This window comes from Rhamphochromis longiceps, linkage group LG23, assembly GCF_057381845.1.
Source record: "Rhamphochromis longiceps isolate RC_006_pf linkage group LG23, R_longiceps_female_GT1.1, whole genome shotgun sequence".
Classification (NCBI taxonomy): Eukaryota; Metazoa; Chordata; class Actinopteri; order Cichliformes; family Cichlidae; genus Rhamphochromis; species Rhamphochromis longiceps.
The window spans coordinates 4,333,088-4,350,421 of NC_140578.1; the positions used below are offsets into that span (position 1 = coordinate 4,333,088).

The 17,334-nt window shown below is 42.3% G+C and overlaps 1 protein-coding gene and 1 non-coding gene across 2 annotated transcripts in view; one reads left to right on the plus strand and one right to left on the minus strand.

Annotated features, from left to right (window-relative positions):
• Positions 1 to 17,334, minus strand: part of agbl4 (AGBL carboxypeptidase 4) — a 357,025-nt gene that overhangs the window by 129,571 nt on the left and 210,120 nt on the right. The gene's annotated exons all lie outside the window — the stretch shown is intronic.
• On the plus strand, positions 1,098 to 1,169 carry LOC146641041 (small nucleolar RNA SNORD36). Its single transcript, XR_014909800.1, has one exon. It is a non-coding gene; the product is annotated as a small nucleolar RNA SNORD36 (small nucleolar RNA).

The following is a 17,334-nucleotide window of genomic DNA, read 5'->3' on the forward strand; positions in this document are numbered from 1 at the left end:
TAGCGGGAGTGATGATAAATTTCTCAGGGTCAGACATTAAGAATTCTTTCTGTTAGTCTCTTCCAAGCACCTTAAATTGCCATAAATATACTCTAATTAACAAGCTGAAGCTCCTGTGAAGTCTTTCAACCCGCTCACACTTATTGCAAAAATAGCATTTACAGTACAGTGTAGTTTTTCTTAATTACCAGCATATGAAAGCGGGAATAAGGGGGCTATACCAGCAGATGGTAATACCTCAGGGGTTGAACTTCTTCTTTCTCGACATACTGTGTTTGCCAATATAAACTGCGGAGACGCCACCCTTGGGTGATATGAACTCTGCATCAAGGAGTGAGTGCCTTTGCTAGGATCAAACACTCAAATGAGCCGTGATGATGAGCCTGGTGATACATGTCTCCGAGCTTCGGCCACAGAGGGCTTTCTGCATCAGCCCATCCCTTCTTCTCCTCACATTCGTTGCCCTTAACCTCAGGCTTGAACGTTTTGAACTTACTTCAGAAGACTTTTACATTTTTTTTATTAAAGATTTTCAGTGGACCACATGCTACTAGGTTAATTGGTACTTTTATATTTTTGACTGATGTGCTGTGGGTCTGTTGTAATGTCTGGTTGTGGCAAAGCGTTTTCATGTGGGGAAAAAAACAGCAGCAGTTATATAAATAAAGTTCTTCACTCTTGTGGCTGTGTGAATTATGACTGTTGTCTCTGAAAAACAATGTGAGTACTGCTATTAGCTGCAAAAGCTTTTAGGGATGAGGACTGAGTGGATAGTTAGCTGAAACTGTGTGACTTTGATATGCTTGTTTGTTTCCCCGCTTCCTACCAACATCAAAACATCAAAAATGCTTCTTATCACACTGACCTTTTGTCGAGTCGTTTCTTTAACTCAGACCCCAACCCTTTCACAGTTAAACATGGTTTTTTTTTAATGTCTGAATGCAATCCAAACCCTAATATACACTCGCTGGGCACTTTATTAGGTATACCTCGGCAGTACTTATTTCCTTAGAACTGCCTTAATTTGTCAGGGCACATATTCAACAAGGTGCTGGAAACTGCTCAGAGATTTTGGTCCGTATTGATGTGACAGCATCACACAGTTGCTGCAGATTTGTCATTTCAGAAAACCAGTTTGAAATGACTTGAGCTTTGTAACACTGAGTGTTATCCTGCTGGCAGCACACTGTGGTCAAAAAAGGATGGACTGTGGCATTTAAACGATGCTCATTTGGCAGTAAGAAGCCCGAAGTGTGCAAAGAAACCAGCCTGAACTCTTCACAGAAGGCAGGATGAATTCATGCTTTCAAGTTACGTTCACTAAATTCTGACTTTACCATCTGAATGTTGAAGCAAACATTGAGACTCATCAAAACAAGCAACATTTTCTGGTTTTTTATTGTCTAATTTTGGTGAATACGTGGAAAGTATAGCCTCAATGCCTGCTGTTAGCTGCCAGGAGTGGCACCTGTCACCGGTCTTCTGCTGCGTAATTCATCTGCTTGAAGGGATTCAGAGATGCTCTTCTGCTTACCTCTATAGTAACATATGGCTATTTGTTTTACTCTTGCTTTCCTGTCACCTTGAAGCAGTCTCGCTATTCTCCTCTGATCTCTGGCATCAACACTGGCATATCCACTGCTCAGAAAACTCCCATTTAGTGGATATTTCCTGTTTGGTAGACCATTCTCTTTAACCTCCTAGGACCTGGCGTCCACATACAGTGGGGCAAAAAAGTATTTAGTCAGCCACCGATTGTGCAAGTTCCCCCACCTAAAATGATGACAGAGGTCAGTAATTTGCACCAGAGGTACACTTCAACTGTGAGAGACAGAATGTGAAAAAAAAAATCCATGAATCCACATGGTAGGATTTGTAAAGAATTTATTCGTAAATCAGGGTGGAAAATAAGTATTTGGTCAATAACAAAAATGCAACTCAATACTTTGTAACATAACCTTTGTTGGCAATAACAGAGGTCAAACGTTTACTATAGGTCTTTACCAGGTTTGCACACACAGTAGCTGGTATTTTGGCCCATTCCTCCATGCAGATCTTCTCGAGAGCAGTGATGTTTTGGGGCTGTCGCCGAGCAACACGGACTTTCAACTCCCGCCACAGATTTTCTATGGGGTTGAGGTCTGGAGACTGGCTAGGCCACTCCAGGACTTTCAAATGCTTCTTACGGAGCCACTCCTTTGTTGCCCGGGCGGTGTGTTTTGGATCATTGTCATGTTGGAAGACCCAGCCTCGTTTCATCTTCAAAGTTCTCACTGATGGAAGGAGGTTTTGGCTCAAAATCTCACGATACATGGCCCCATTCATTCTGTCCTTAACACGGATCAGTCGTCCTGTCCCCTTGGCAGAAAAACAGCCCCATAGCATGATGTTTCCACCCCCATGCTTCACAGTAGGTATGGTGTTCTTGGGATGCAACTCAGTATTCTTCTTCCTCCAAACACGACGAGTTGAGTTTATACCAAAAAGTTCTACTTTGGTTTCATCTGACCACATGACATTCTCCCAATCCTCTGCTGTATCATCCATGTGCTCTCTGGCAAACTTCAGACGGGCCTGGACATGCACTGGCTTCAGCAGCGGAACACGTCTGGCACTGCGGGATTTGATTCCCTGCCGTTGTAGTGTGTTACTGATGGTGACCTTTGTTACTTTGGTCCCAGCTCTCTGCAGGTCATTCACCAGGTCCCCCCGTGTGGTTCTGGGATCTTTGCTCACCGTTCTCATGATCATTTTGACCCCACGGGATGAGATCTTGCATGGAGCCCCAGATCGAGGGAGATTATCAGTGGTCTTGTATGTCTTCCATTTTCTGATGATTGCTCCCACAGTTGATTTTTTCACACCAAGCTGCTTGCCTATTGTAGATTCACTCTTCCCAGTCTGGTGCAGGTCTACAATACTTTTCCTGGTGTCCTTCGAAAGCTCTTTGGTCTAGGCCATGGCGGAGTTTGGAGTCTGACTGTTTGAGGCTGTGGACAGGTGTCTTTTATACAGATGATGAGTTCAAACAGCTGCCATTCATACAGGTAACGAGTGGGGGACAGAAAAGCTTCTTACAGAAGACGTTACAGGTCTGTGAGAGCCAGAGATTTTCCTTGTTTGAGGTGACCAAATACTTATTTTCCACCCTAATTTACGAATAAATTCTTTACAAATCCTACCATGTGAATTCATGGATTTTTTTTTCACATTCTGTCTCTCACAGTTGAAGTGTACCTCTGGTGCAAATTACTGACCTCTGTCATCATTTTAAGTGGGGGAACTTGCACAATCGGTGGCTGACTAAATACTTTTTTGCCCCACTGTATGTGGACATCACATTTTGGGTTATTATAGACCAAAATACTGAATTTTGCTCTACAAGAGCCTGATATCCACTTATGAGGACATTATACTGCTACTGTTCTATCGAAATTTTAAACGAATATCCTCATATGTGGCTCTCATTTTTCTTAAAAACAAAAATAAGGTAAAAAAAAAATCTGGTAATTCTTTGTTTTTACATTCATCGGGCCCCAATGTGACCAAATATTAAAGAGAATTTAAAAATGCATGCCGTGGAAGAGTTCGGGTCTTAGGAGGTTAAACCCCAAATATCGTTGTGTGGGAAAATCCAAGTATATCAGCAGATTCTGAAAGCAGACCAGCTCGTCTGGCACCAACAACTACGCCCAATGTTCAAAGTCACTTAAATCAGCTTTCTTTCTCACTCTGATCCTCAGTTTGGACTTCAGCGGCTCGTCTTGACCACGCCTACATTTTTTTTAGTTGCTGCCACATGATTCGCTGATTTGTGTTATTATTAAGAGGTACTTAATAATCTATTCTATTTATTCTATCGCTGTGCCATTGAGAGCATCCTCACTGGATGCATCACCACCTGGTACGGCAACAGCACCGCTTCCCTCCCTCCAAGACATCTACAGGAAGCGGTGCCTGAGGAAAGCGGGGAGGATCATCAAGGACTCCAGTCACCCCAGCCATAAACTGTTCAGACTACTTCCCTCAGGAAGGAGGTTCTGCAGCATCCGGTCCCGTACCAGCAGACTGAGAGACAGCTTCTTCCACCAGGCCATCAGACTGCTGAACACTTCATAGACACCTCAGCTTCACTACTGGAACTTTAACATTATGCACTCCATACTGTACAGTAATGCCACTGTTTTGCACATGTCTCAACTCTGTATATTTTTATATATTTTATTTTATTGTTTAATCTATTTAATTTGTAAAATATGTATACACACACACACACACACACACACACACACACACACGCAGAAAAACACATTTAGTATACACATCCAGAAATGCATATACTGTATGCATATATATATATATTGTACATATATTTATTAGTTTCAGATTTAGCCATTCTTATATTTTGCTTGTTTTACGTTATTGTATTTTGCACAACTCTGTTGCTTGTGAAGCTCGCACACAAGAATTTCACTCACATGTACTGTAGCAATGTACCTGCACATGTGATGTGACAATAAAAGTGATTTGATTTGATTTTGATTTGATTTGATCTATGCTAGTGCTAAGATATCAGGCAACACTGAGTTATTGCTAATATTTAGACAGTCTGCACAACTTCAGCTATCCAGTGGCATAGCATTAATTCAGCCGAGGAGCAAGGCACAGGTATTGGTCGATCAGATTTATTCATAAATTTCCACTCATGCCAATCACCTCCTTATGTAAGTGAAAAGTTATGTTTCTCCGATGATGCTGGAGAACTAGCTTTAAAAGCAAAGTTAAATACATGTATGTAAAGGCAAGAGAGATATAGATACTTCTTTCGGTGTTGTAGTTCTCGTTCAGTCCACTGAAACATGCACGCAGTAAACACTAAGCACTATGGGAAAACCACCAGACAATAACAATTCAGGCTGCTTAACTTGCACATCAGCAGTCTAGTCAGCCAGCCAGCCAAGCAGTCAGTGTCAGAGATGAGACAAGGCCATAATCCAATTCTGGTTTTTACACGGCGTCATGCCTTTACCTTTGACAGCGTGATTGATGTGTATGTAAATGTGTTTTGAGGAGGGCTGTGAGCAGCTAGTTAAAGCAGACATTTAGGGCTGCTCTGTCAAAGATGAATGGAGGGAGGAAGAGAGAGAAGAAGAAGAAGGAATCCAAAATAAAGACAACTATTGATCCATGAATGAAAGAAGATGGACATTGAAGGAGCCCCAGACAAGGCGTTATGTACCTCTTGAACGTCACTCTGCATTCATGGGGAGGCTGCTTGACAGCTCCACAATAGCATACTATTGGGAATCTCTATCAAACACACACCAAGCAGAAAAAAAAGGTACTCCTTTTAAGGTGTCCTCTCTATTGTCCTCTCCCAGCCTGGTCCTTCTTTTTCCGTAACCATTCTGAAAGTCAATAGAGAGAAACAACTCAACCCTGAGGTCAATACACTAAATAGATAGCAGATTTCTCTCAAGACCAGTGAGTGTGTCTGCCCGGTGTACAAGTGTAGGTCTTGATTTGAAAGCGTGAGTTCCTGTGAGCGTGGCTGTGCGTGCGCGCAACCTTTCTTTTGCGTGCTCTCACACGTCCCTGCGAGATTGTCATGTGGGTACTAAAGTTTAGCAACTTTACCGGAACAATAGGTGACAGGAGCCTCAAATCTGCCCGCTCGTTTCCACAGCAACCAAGCAAAGACGGGGAAAAGGGTGGGGATGCGAGGAAGGGGGAAACAAGTCTTCTCTCCATCACTCATGCACACATCCGCTGCTATTTGAAGCCATCAGTCACCGTAGTCAAGTCTTTCCCTTGAAACTTAGCATGCAGGGAGAAATCTGTGTAACTGGCACCGGTAATCTGTCTGGCTATATTGTCAATCTATTATCCAAAGCAGTGTGTTGAATGCATTCATTTTCTGTCCTTCGTAATGGACAACTGGGCTGGGGAAAACTTCAAACGATGAGACAGAAACGATAGATTATGTTGATGCAAAAACGTGATTCTGGCTACAGCTAACTTTTAAAGCCGAAAGGAACGAGCAACTGTGACGCTAATTTAATCAGATCAATTTAGACGAAACTGATTTGATTAGGTGAAAGTGACACTGAGTAGTGATGTGCGGATTGATATCGAAATATCGATTCCTTCGATACCAGTCATTTATGTTCTAGAATTGATTCTCACATTAAAATATCGATATTTTAGTAATTTAGGGTAAATTTGTAGTTTATCATTAACAAGAACACAGTGGAAAGAAACTATATCATTCGGATTGTCTACATTGGAAGGAACTACTTCCTCTTCCGCCTTTCATAGTCATGTGCGAAATATGGCTGTATAAATGTGTCGCAGCCCCTTGGCGTGCGCACTCAAAACAATGGCTGAGCGTAGGGACGTATTTTAAATCCACAAACAGCCGAGACGTGGTTTGCGATACATGTGGCAAGAAAGTGAGGTGTTGTGGCAACACCACAAATTTGTCAAACACCTCAGAGTAAATCATATCAGAGAATATGACGAGCGTATGTTGAGGCGAACTGAAGAAGAAGAGTGGATATGGACAGGTGCTGCTAGGGCGAGACAGACGTCTCTCACGGAGTCCTTTAGTGCTGCAGGCAGGCAAGGTGTTCAAATAGCGCACAACTTCAGGTTTTTTATTTCTATATGATGAATTCTGCATCATTAAGTGATAAGAACAAGTAATCTGATGTCCTGTAATCATTATGACGCTATAATTTGAGATACAATAAAAGATACAATAAATAAAATACGTTTTTGTACAAAGTATCGGTATCGAATTTTACTTGGTATCGGATCGGAAAGGAAATCAGTGGTATCGCACATCACTAACACTGAGCCATATTAGCAGCAGGTTGTAACAGGACAAAGCTACATAAGAAAGGGAAATAATAACCAAAATTATGGAGCGTAATTAAACTGACAAAACACTTTTATATTAATGAAAAGTTTGCAAAACTGAGCATATGCATAATGCACCGAGCTGAAGAAAACATCACTGGGAACTTTACTTGACTTATTGATTCTTTTGGGACTAATGAACAGCGCCTCAATGGTATCAGTGGGATACAGTTCATTCCTTTTGACACAATTAGCATTTAATCAATATCATTACTAATGTAGTGGAATTAGTTTCTCAAGTATTCTTTCACTGACTTGTTTTGGCTTGTCTGCCTGCCGCTCCACAGACATAACAAGCTGAAAGTATGTATAAGTGTTGCTTACTCATTAAAGCACAGTAAGATTTTTTTTTCATTAGAGAGATGGGTCCTTTCAAGCTCTGTCTTCCACAAAAGATTTGAAAAGGCAAACTTGAAAAGAGAAGACACACGTATATGACATGTCTCTAAAGTATGAGGCAAACAAATGGAAAATGAAGACATTTTTCTCTGAGGCTATTGTTGATTTTCTTCCCCCCTCCTCGCTATCAATACGAACTCCTTGTATAGAAATGGAGAAATGGATTGATGGGAAACAGAATACTCATTTCCCATAAAATGTTTCCACAGACATCAGATGGCATCACACAACAAGACAGAAAAACAGAGAGAAGGAAGGAGGGAGAATGTTTTGTGACAGTGGGTGCAAGAGAAAAAAGAGACCCTGGATAACTCCTCCATGCCCCCTTGTGCCCCGTAGACCCAGCACCCTGCTCTCCTGTGACTCTGATGAAAAGGAGGCTGCAATCCCTTTCAATTTGGCCAGTGAGCCCCAGTCCTGTTAAAGGCAATCGACTGGCTGAACAGAGGCACTATATCATAATATGCAGGTGCAGACGAGCCCGGCAGAAGAGAGAGGGGACACATGGCACCTTAGGAGAGAGAAAGGGACTCTGGCATCCATCTCTCTCGCACTTAGGCTGACACTCAACCATGGGGGAGAAATACACACACACACACACACACAGGCTGTGGCCATGCTGCAGTGGGGGAGCAAAAACACGAGAGGCGAGAGAGAATAGAAAAGTGGAGGAAAAATGGGACCTATCACTTCCTTCATTTTTTTCTCCTTCTCACTTCAGGTTAAAAAAAAAAAAGGACAGTCTGAAAGAGAAAATGTATTTTGTGGCGAGTGGTATGGCAAAGAAGAGGGGAAGGAAAAGGACCTGTCTGGAATGAGAGCAAGGTGTTTGTTTGTGGTGACTAAATGCCTCTGTAGATGCGGGGGAGGCCAGTGGCTTGGCTAGACCTGTTTGTTATCGGGGGTCTCCAGGCCCAAGAGGGGCTGAGCCTGGGGGAGGGTGAAGAGCCAGAGCCCTTGCCCGGGGAGAGATGAGAGGCCAATGGGCTGGAGAGGGTTTCACATTCCACATGAAAAATCTGATTTCTCCTAAAAATATTCAGCATATTGCCATTTCCTGCCTGGAGTGTAATTAAACGTCTAGTACCCAAGTGCTGTAACCAAGCCGTGTAGCCAATATACTTAACAGCATCTAAATGTTGACTCTTCCAGGCTCCATAGAGTACATCACTGAGTGCTGCACACGGAGATTGAGGACTTGTGGTACACACTTGACTTGTAAGAACATAAAGCATTCATACCCTTTCATCCACTTGAGGGCCTGTGCTGTACGAACGCTGGGGAAATGGAAGCTCAGAGCTTATAGTACAGGCTTAGGTCAACAGTTTGATAATATGTGACATCTGATCTGCTTCATACACAATTCTTAACAGCCACACAGTGTTGAATTGTGAGGTCTATAACTGGAGGCAAGGATAAAACCCCAGAAAGTCTGCAATTGTGTAGTTTAACCATGACCTGTCAGTTATGCTCAGCTTTGGCTCCAGCTTATCACTAAACACTGAATCATCCGAGTCTAAGACTTAAAAATAGCCTAATACAGCAAAAATACTAACTAGCATGGATGCAACAAACAGATTGTGGGCTACAGTATTTTGCAGAAACTCATTCTTTGAAGTTTTAATAATGGTGAAAATCAAGTAGGTGTTTTCAACAACGATCAGGCTCCAAAGCACGACAATCACCGTGCCAGCACAAAAATGCTGCATATTCATTCAGCATATACTGGCAACATCATAAACAATAAAAATGAACAGGAACACACTTTAAATCACTTTCATTTGTTGAATCCAATTTGGATTCCACTGACTCTGCCAACATTAAAAAGCAAAAAGATGAAATAAAAGTTTGCCACAGCCTCTTCACCACCTGCTGCTGTTTAATTACCAACAAACAGAGATTCAACATCATACCTTCCACCTCACATGCTGCCTACACTACACTTAAATTGTTCGAACAGTTCTGTTTGCCCTTGCTGCTATTAAACAAACAAACAGCACACGAGGAAGTCCAAATGGATCACAGTGCTGAAAGATAACAGAAGTTACGTGTCTGCGTCGAAAGGGAGTTCAATAAAATCAAATCTGGTACATATGAACTATATGGAGTCACATTAAGTGATACTAATGCCACCACTCTCATACATAGGAAACAACATAAGAAATTAATTCCCCAGGAACACACAGTACTGTGAAAGCCACCCTTAGTTGTTTATAATTTGCTGGGGATATTGGAAAAAGCTGCAGACCAAGGAACTGATCGTGGACTTCAGGAAGACCAGGAAACACTTGACCCCTGTTTCAATCCAGGGGGTCAGTGTTGACATTGTGGAGGACTATAAATACCTTGGAGTACACATTGACAATAAACTGGACTGGGCTAAAAACACCACAGCACTTTACAGGAAGGGCCAGAGTCGTCTCTATTTTTTGAGGCGACTGAGGTCCTTCAACATCTGCCAGAAAATGCTGAGGATTTTCTATGAGTCTGTTGTGGCCAGTGCGATCCTCTATGCTGTTGCATGCTGGGGGAGCAGGCTGAGGGTCGCAGATGCCAACAGACTTAATAAACTGATCCGTAAGGCCAGCAATGTTGTGGGGATGGAGCTGGACTCCCTCAAGGTGGTGTCGGAGAGGCGGATGCTGTCCAAGATAAAGACAATGTTGGATAACACCTCCCACCCACTCCATGACATGTTGGTCAGTCACAGGAGCACGTTCAGTGAGAGACTGAGATTACCGAAAAGCACCACTGAACGACACAGGAAATCATTCCTGCCTGTGGCCATCTCCCTGTACAACGCATCTACTTAACACACTGTTTGCTGCTACAACTACACATGTTTCTTTTCCAACTATTTATTTATGAGTGACTTATGTATGTATGTATGTATATATATGTATATATTGTACTATTCTTAGTTAGCGTATTGTCTGTCTTGTCTTAATGTTGGTTTAAAATAGAGCACTGTAACAAAAAATAATTTCCCCCAGGGATCAATAAAGTATTCTGATTCTGATTCTGATTCTGATATAAATGGAAATACAGTATATCAGGCAAAAACAGAGTTTGCACAATCCTAAGGAGGTTGAAAGTCAAAATTCATTCTTCAAGTCTCTAAGGTAGGGGTCTCGAACTCCAGTCCTCGAGGGCCGGTGTCCTGAAACTTTTCCATGTGTCCCTGCTGCTGTTACAGCAGCTCATGAGTGAATGAACATGGTGCAATAAATGTACTTTTAGAAGTATATTTTTCCAAACACTTGTATTACATACATTTACTTGAGTAGGGTTAGGGGTTGCCACTTCAGCATGCAGTCAGGTTCTATATTCTTGCTAATGACCTACTAGTTTTGTTCAGGTGTGTTGCACCAGGGACACATGGTTTCAGGACTTCGGCCCTCGAGGACTGGAGTTCAAGACCCCTGCTCTACGGTAAGTTTAGGTAGTGGACAGGAATCACACACTTTCCAGGTGCTATTACACAGTGGATCAAAATCTGACAGATCTGACACTTGATAATTAACCAATTTTGCAAGATCCCGAACACCACAACACTCACTGTTGTACTTCTCTCCTCACCACCTCTGTAAATATTGAAGATAATCCGAGTCAAAATTTTCAGATCCATCCATCCAGAGCCACCCTTCAACTGAGATCATTTCTGATGACACTTAGCCAATAGTAGATTATCCACTGAAGGGTCTGATGCAGCTCTCGTGTCCTGCATCAGGTCTTTGCTGGATTTTTTATTTATTTATTCATTTTTTAAGAAAATCACATTGACAGAGACTCCAATTTCTTCTTTTCTCCTCCACTTGTCCAGTATTGTCAAATTTTTAAGTACACACTGCACATCGTGCTTTTTTTGGTCAACGACTCTTTGGGAATCCCCTGTTGATGCAAAATCATATTTCATGCCTGTCAAACTGCGTTATATTTGACATTTTAGTAGAGTCAACAAAAAATGGGAACAAATTATGCATTTTTGTGACAGACTGCTAGTAACAAAGTGCCTAAAAATACAATTTAAAACTAGTTTGTTGCTAAAAGTTGCACAGTATTCATGTTCATCCATCACATTGTAGTGAGAATATCCTGACATGTGGCAAATATCGAGCCTGCGCAGTAGTATTTCCATCGCTGTTTTGAATGACTGAAAACCTTCACTTTAACAGGCAGAAGAAGCCAAAAATCTCACATATACAAAAAGGTCTTAGATGTGAAGGTAAACCAGCCCTACTTATAATCCACAACCCAATTTCCTCACCACGGATGCTCCTTTTTTCTTGGAGGCTATTGTCTGCTATCCATTTATTTTCTGCTGCTTATCCAGTTTAGGGTCACGGGGGACCCAGCTAACATAGGGCTAACATAGGGCTATGTACACCCTGGATAGGTCGTCAGGCTGTCCCAAGGCTAGCGCAGACCATGCAAACTTTACACAGAAAGGCCCCAGCCAAATGGCGGATATTAACCCAGGACGAAGGTGCCACTATATGCATATAAATATCTGTTTCCAATCCAATATCCAGGATATTCATCGCTGTTAATCTTGACCTAGCTGGACTGCATTCCCTTACATAATACCACATCCATTTTTTATGCTTGATGTAAGTGTAATTCAATACTAAAAATTGCTCTTCATAGAATAAGCTCCCCATTTTCCATTCACATATTTACATTAATCTGATTTTTTTCGTTGCTGTAATTGTTCACAATGTCCGTTCTGGCTGCAACAAAATCCCTTCCTGAAGCGATTTCAATGTAAATGACAGGAGACATAATCCACAGCGCTCATGCAAAGATAATTTCCCATAGTTCAGCAAAAAGGTAATATGAAGCTTCAGCAGTCTGAGTAAGCCAAACCAAGTGGATATCTTCCAGTTTTAAAGCCTTTGTAGAGTGAATTTTCAAGTTCATGCCACATCTCAGCAAGTAAACTCTGCTTACACTGAAAAGAACGACGATTTCAGTACGCCGTCGCTTTAAGACGCCGTCTCTACATAATTAATTTGGCCATTGAATCAGCTGATTCAATTAGTGACTCATACCTGCCAGGCAAAGCAAACACAAAACCATGCATGCATCTGCGTACATGCTTACATGCACGCACGCACACAGAAGGACATATATGAGCGGGCCAAACTTTATTCCTCGCAAGCAACTTTTGACAAGTTCGCTTCCACATCCTGGAGTTGTATTTAGACGTGCAAGAAGCGAGTGCTGGAGAGCAGTCATGTAGAAAGAGAATGCTGTTACTGGAGTTATTAACAGGCTCCTGTGTTTCCCCCCTCTCAGCTGAGCTATTCAGAGCATAGCGTTCCTCATCTGCCACAAACACATGCCGACAGACAGACGCAGCAGACGGACACACCGTGCAGCCCCTTGCGCTGTGCAGTAATATGTTTTTTGCCCATTTACAACAAATTAAGTTTCCCTCAAAGTGAATTTCAAGCTTGGCTGCCTTTGGAGGGCGAGCAACTCTCTTTTCATTAATTTTCATTCTTTCCCTCCAACAAATGATCTACTGTACAGCCCGCTCGGCGTTACTCTCCTCTCCCTGTCTTTTTTTGTTCTCTTGTTTTCTCCCCTCTTTACCTTCCTTTTCCTGCTTGCTGGTGAATTTGGGCAATGGAAAGCAATTACACTGTCAGAAAGGTGTATTCTGATTTATTAAAAGCCTTGAATGCTATCTGTTTTGTTCCTCTTTGTGTCCCCTCTGGGGAACTGAGTCCTGACACCCAAATGAGACAGAGTGAGCGCTCGCTGCTCAACGCTCCATCCTGAGAGTCATCTAGAAAGCGACGGAGTAAATATCCATTGGCAGAGGAGGACAGATAGATGGCTGTAACGCAGCTGAGAGGATGGGAATAGATTTGCCTGTGAAGACCAAGAAATGGGAGACGTGAAAAGACAAAGAGAAGGAGAAGGAGAGAGACTACTACAATGAATCGCTTTAAAAATTTGTCATCTTTCATTTCACAAACCGCATTCTCCTTTTCAGTGCACCGCACACCAGTAGACATCACCTCTCATTAGCTTAATTCCTATTTATGCAAAAGCAAAGGAGGCTAGAGAAAGAGGGTGAGAGAACAGAGAAAGAGAGACGGAGGCCTAAGCCATTAAGGTGTGAATAAGTTCCAATTTCCAAAATAAATATTATCTCTGTCTGGTAACCCGAAATCTGTGTGCTTTTGTGCCAGCTTTATAATAAGGATCAACAAGGGGTCAGCATTGCGTGAACATCACACATCCAACTCGCAAAGGTTCACCTGTGACACTTTAATCTATTTATCCCTCCTGTTTTTCCGACACACAGTGCTGCTGGACTGTGTTAAACTGTAAAGTTAAACACACCGCAGACACAGACGCCCTCGCTTTCACAGCAGGCTACACATTAACAGCCGTGCATCGTGCACTCCCCCCATCCTCCCCATGGTCCTCGGCACCTCTCCCTCATTACTGCGTTCTTGATCACCAGAGAGATGGAAGAGATGCAAGGGTGGAGATGCGTAATAAAGCATCTAGTATCCTGGGGGAACCATTGGTTGAAGATATGAGGCCATACAGCACTATAACATAAGGACATAGATCATAAACCTGCTTATCTTCTGCTCCCTCTGGATCGGCCTCCTTAGACAAGCATCCGAGGCTAAAGGACAGCCAGGGCTTAAGCTTTTTTCTCAGATTCTTGCGCCAGCCCACATGATATTCAGAAGCGTCTCATATATTAAGGGTCACTCGCTAATGAAGCAAAATAGAAAAGCAGAATAAAAACAAGAGCCGTTGCCAAGAAACCCACAACGATACGACGACGACCTTTCCATCTTTGAGGAATTTCCCTACAGTTGTGATGCCGGGCCACTGTAGGCAGTGATTAACATATTATTAGACGATAAAGAGTCTAGCTCTTTCATCCAGATATCTAATAGCTGCTGCCAGAAGAAAACGGAAAACTTCCCGAGGCCAACGGAGAACAATTTATGACAAATGCAAAAACAAGGAAAGGAAATGGCAAAGAGGTAACGCGAGGACCTGTAAAGTTAACGGCAGGGAAAGAAAAAAGAAAAACAAAAGAAAGACTTCATCAGAACTTAGTGGAGGGAGAAAAAAGTATAGGGAAAATTAAATTTCCACCCGCTGATAGAAGTGTACGCCTCGTCCTTTGCGTTTGCATTTTCCTCTTTAAAATACATTTTTCTCCTGTTTGATGTTAAGGCCACAGCTAATGCATTCATGAACAGTCTGCCACTAAAGGGAAAAAAGTCTGTTATCTTGTGCTGTTTACCTCTCAGCTCGGGGAAAAGCAGTTTACTTACTCGAGTGGCGCCAGCTTGCTTGGCTGGTGAAGTGCTCGTGTCTGTTTTGAATATATGCTAACCACAAATGTATTTTTGGGGGGAAATATAGCTAATATTTCCGATTGCCTCTCGACCCATCTGTCTGACTTGTAGGTACTGTAACGAGAAGGGAAAAATAACGACAGCGTGATGAATGCGGCAGAATGTGTCGCTCGCATACTAATATATGGTCAAATCTATTTGTGTCGTGATGGCTTTCAAAACAAAGACAGCCTGGACTTTAACCACTGAAACTGCATCACCTCACCTCACCACATCATGCTGATGAAGTCCTGATTGGCTATTCAGGGGCTGGCCTTTGAACGAGACAGTCACTTGTTTGAGGGCTCTCTTCATTACAACCCAATCACAGAGCCATTCACAGAATAGCTCCAGTGTCAAGAACTCAGATATCAGAGCCTGCTTTCACAGAAAGTTGGCATGAATTAGTTACTCTAATTAAAACTGGCACTCTGTCACAATGGTGCTGTTCTATTAGTTGATGACAATGTATGATGTGTGGAAAAAGCCTCGCTGGAAAAATATGAACGCCAATCACTATGTTCAGTAGTGAAGACACAAGTGCAGCTCCTGCTGTGTCTGATGGCTCAGTTATTACTCATAATATATCTTTATTATTGTTTTCTAATACAGATTCTGCAGGTTTAAAACAGGAAGTCGAGATCACTTGTGAAATACACAACGTAATTATGAAATGTCCATGTAATAGGAGCTCTTATCAGCACAGTGGCAGTCTATGATGCCAAGCCCGTGGTTTGCTTCCTGTGTTTCCATCAGTTTGCCTAACCCGGCTCCTCCGGTGTGGCTGCTGACCTTCTCTTCTCTCCACGGCTGGAGTGGCTATTGATTGGATCTTGGCACACGGTGTACAAACACAGAGATAAGGAAAGAGAGAGGGAGGCAGCCAGGCAGATATAGCTGCACTGCCCACTCCACTCCACTCCTCATGCTCCAGATGCAGGGGGATGAGAAAAAAAAAGAAGAAAAAAGCTCTGTGAGACTCCACTCCCACCGAGCAGACACCCAGACATGGTACCTGAACACTGATAGCAGACAGGATTAGGTCTAAAATTCAATCACAACAGTCTAAGTAATGTTAAGTCACTGCAGCTGACAGTGACCACAGCTTTTCATCAACACAGCACAGGTGATCAATCATAATCTCGCTTTGATTTGTGAGATTTAAAAAAGAAAAATGGAACTGAGTGGATGTGACATCTCTGGACTGTGATTCTCAGATCAATAGTTTCACTTGATGTGTGTATGTGAGCTGAATCACAGTGTAACAGTGAGCAAGGACAGGCCTGGTAAGTCGCACGGAGGCTTTATGTTGGTCAGCGGCCTCTTCTCCCCCTCCCACCCCGAGGTTGCTCTTTTACACTTTCTTCCCATCTGGTCTACAGGCGGAGGCTGTGCTGTGTCAGAGGTGACTAACAGTGTCATAGCTCTGCCCTCCCAATACAAGAAAAACCTGAAAACGCTGCCTCTGCAACTCCTGGGCAGACACCGCTTACTGATGAGATAAGAAGAAAAACACCCAAGGTGGGCAAATAAGGTGCCATCAATTCAGCATGGCTGGGGGACACCTGAAGACTGTAAAAAAATGAGGAGATGGTAGGCATCTTTTCAAAGAGGCTTTTTAGTAGAAGGTCAATAGCATGTTGTCTCTTCCTCTGTGTCTCCGTGGACATAGATGCCTCAGGGGGAGAAAGAGAGAGAGTTTTACTCACATGCTGTCAGGACGGTCGACAAAAGGAAAAGCTCAGACAGACAAGAACCAGAGGAGCAGATGCAGGGCTGTGAGCCCGACAGAGAAGGAATGGGAAGAATCCAAAACCCTCTCCTCTAGGGAGTAAAATAAATTCTTCTGGTATTTGTCTTTGTGTGTGTGTTTTTATGGATGTCTGTGTAGAGGCTTTAAAGGGCATGAGTGTTGAATGAATGCTGGGAAATTCACTTTGAGCAAATATCAAATCAAATCAAATCAAATCAAATCACTTTTTATTGTCACATCACATGTGCAGGCACACTGGCACAGCACATGCGAGTGAAATTCTTGTGTGCGAGCCCCACAAGCAACAGAGATGTGCAAACACAACAACACAAACGAGCAAAATACAAGAATGGCCAACCTGAAACTAATAAATATATGTACAATATATAATAGTGTATGCATTTCTGGATGTGTATACTAAATATTTTCCTACGTGTGTGTGTGTGTGTGTGTGTGTGTGTGTGTGTGTGTGTGTGTGTGTGTGTGTGTGTGTGTGTGTGTGTGTGTGTTACTATTTAATTTTTACAAATTAAATAGTAAAAAAATAAAATAAAATAATAATAATAATAAAATATATAAAATATACAGAGTTGAATATGTGCAAAACAAGTGGCATTTATATACAGTGTGGAGTGCATAATGTTGCATAATCAATGAATCAGTTTATACACACAGACCTACATGCTTGATATATACCGCTCTCAAACAATTAGAATCTCATCAAAAAGTTAATTATACATGAAGTGGAATATTGCACTTGTGGCTTTAGTTTTGATGCTTTGGGGACTCAAAATGACTTACAATACAGAAACGTTGTTAGTTTGCGTACTGAATTTGTCTGGGACGTTTGCGATAAATTACTGAGTGAATGCAGTGCAC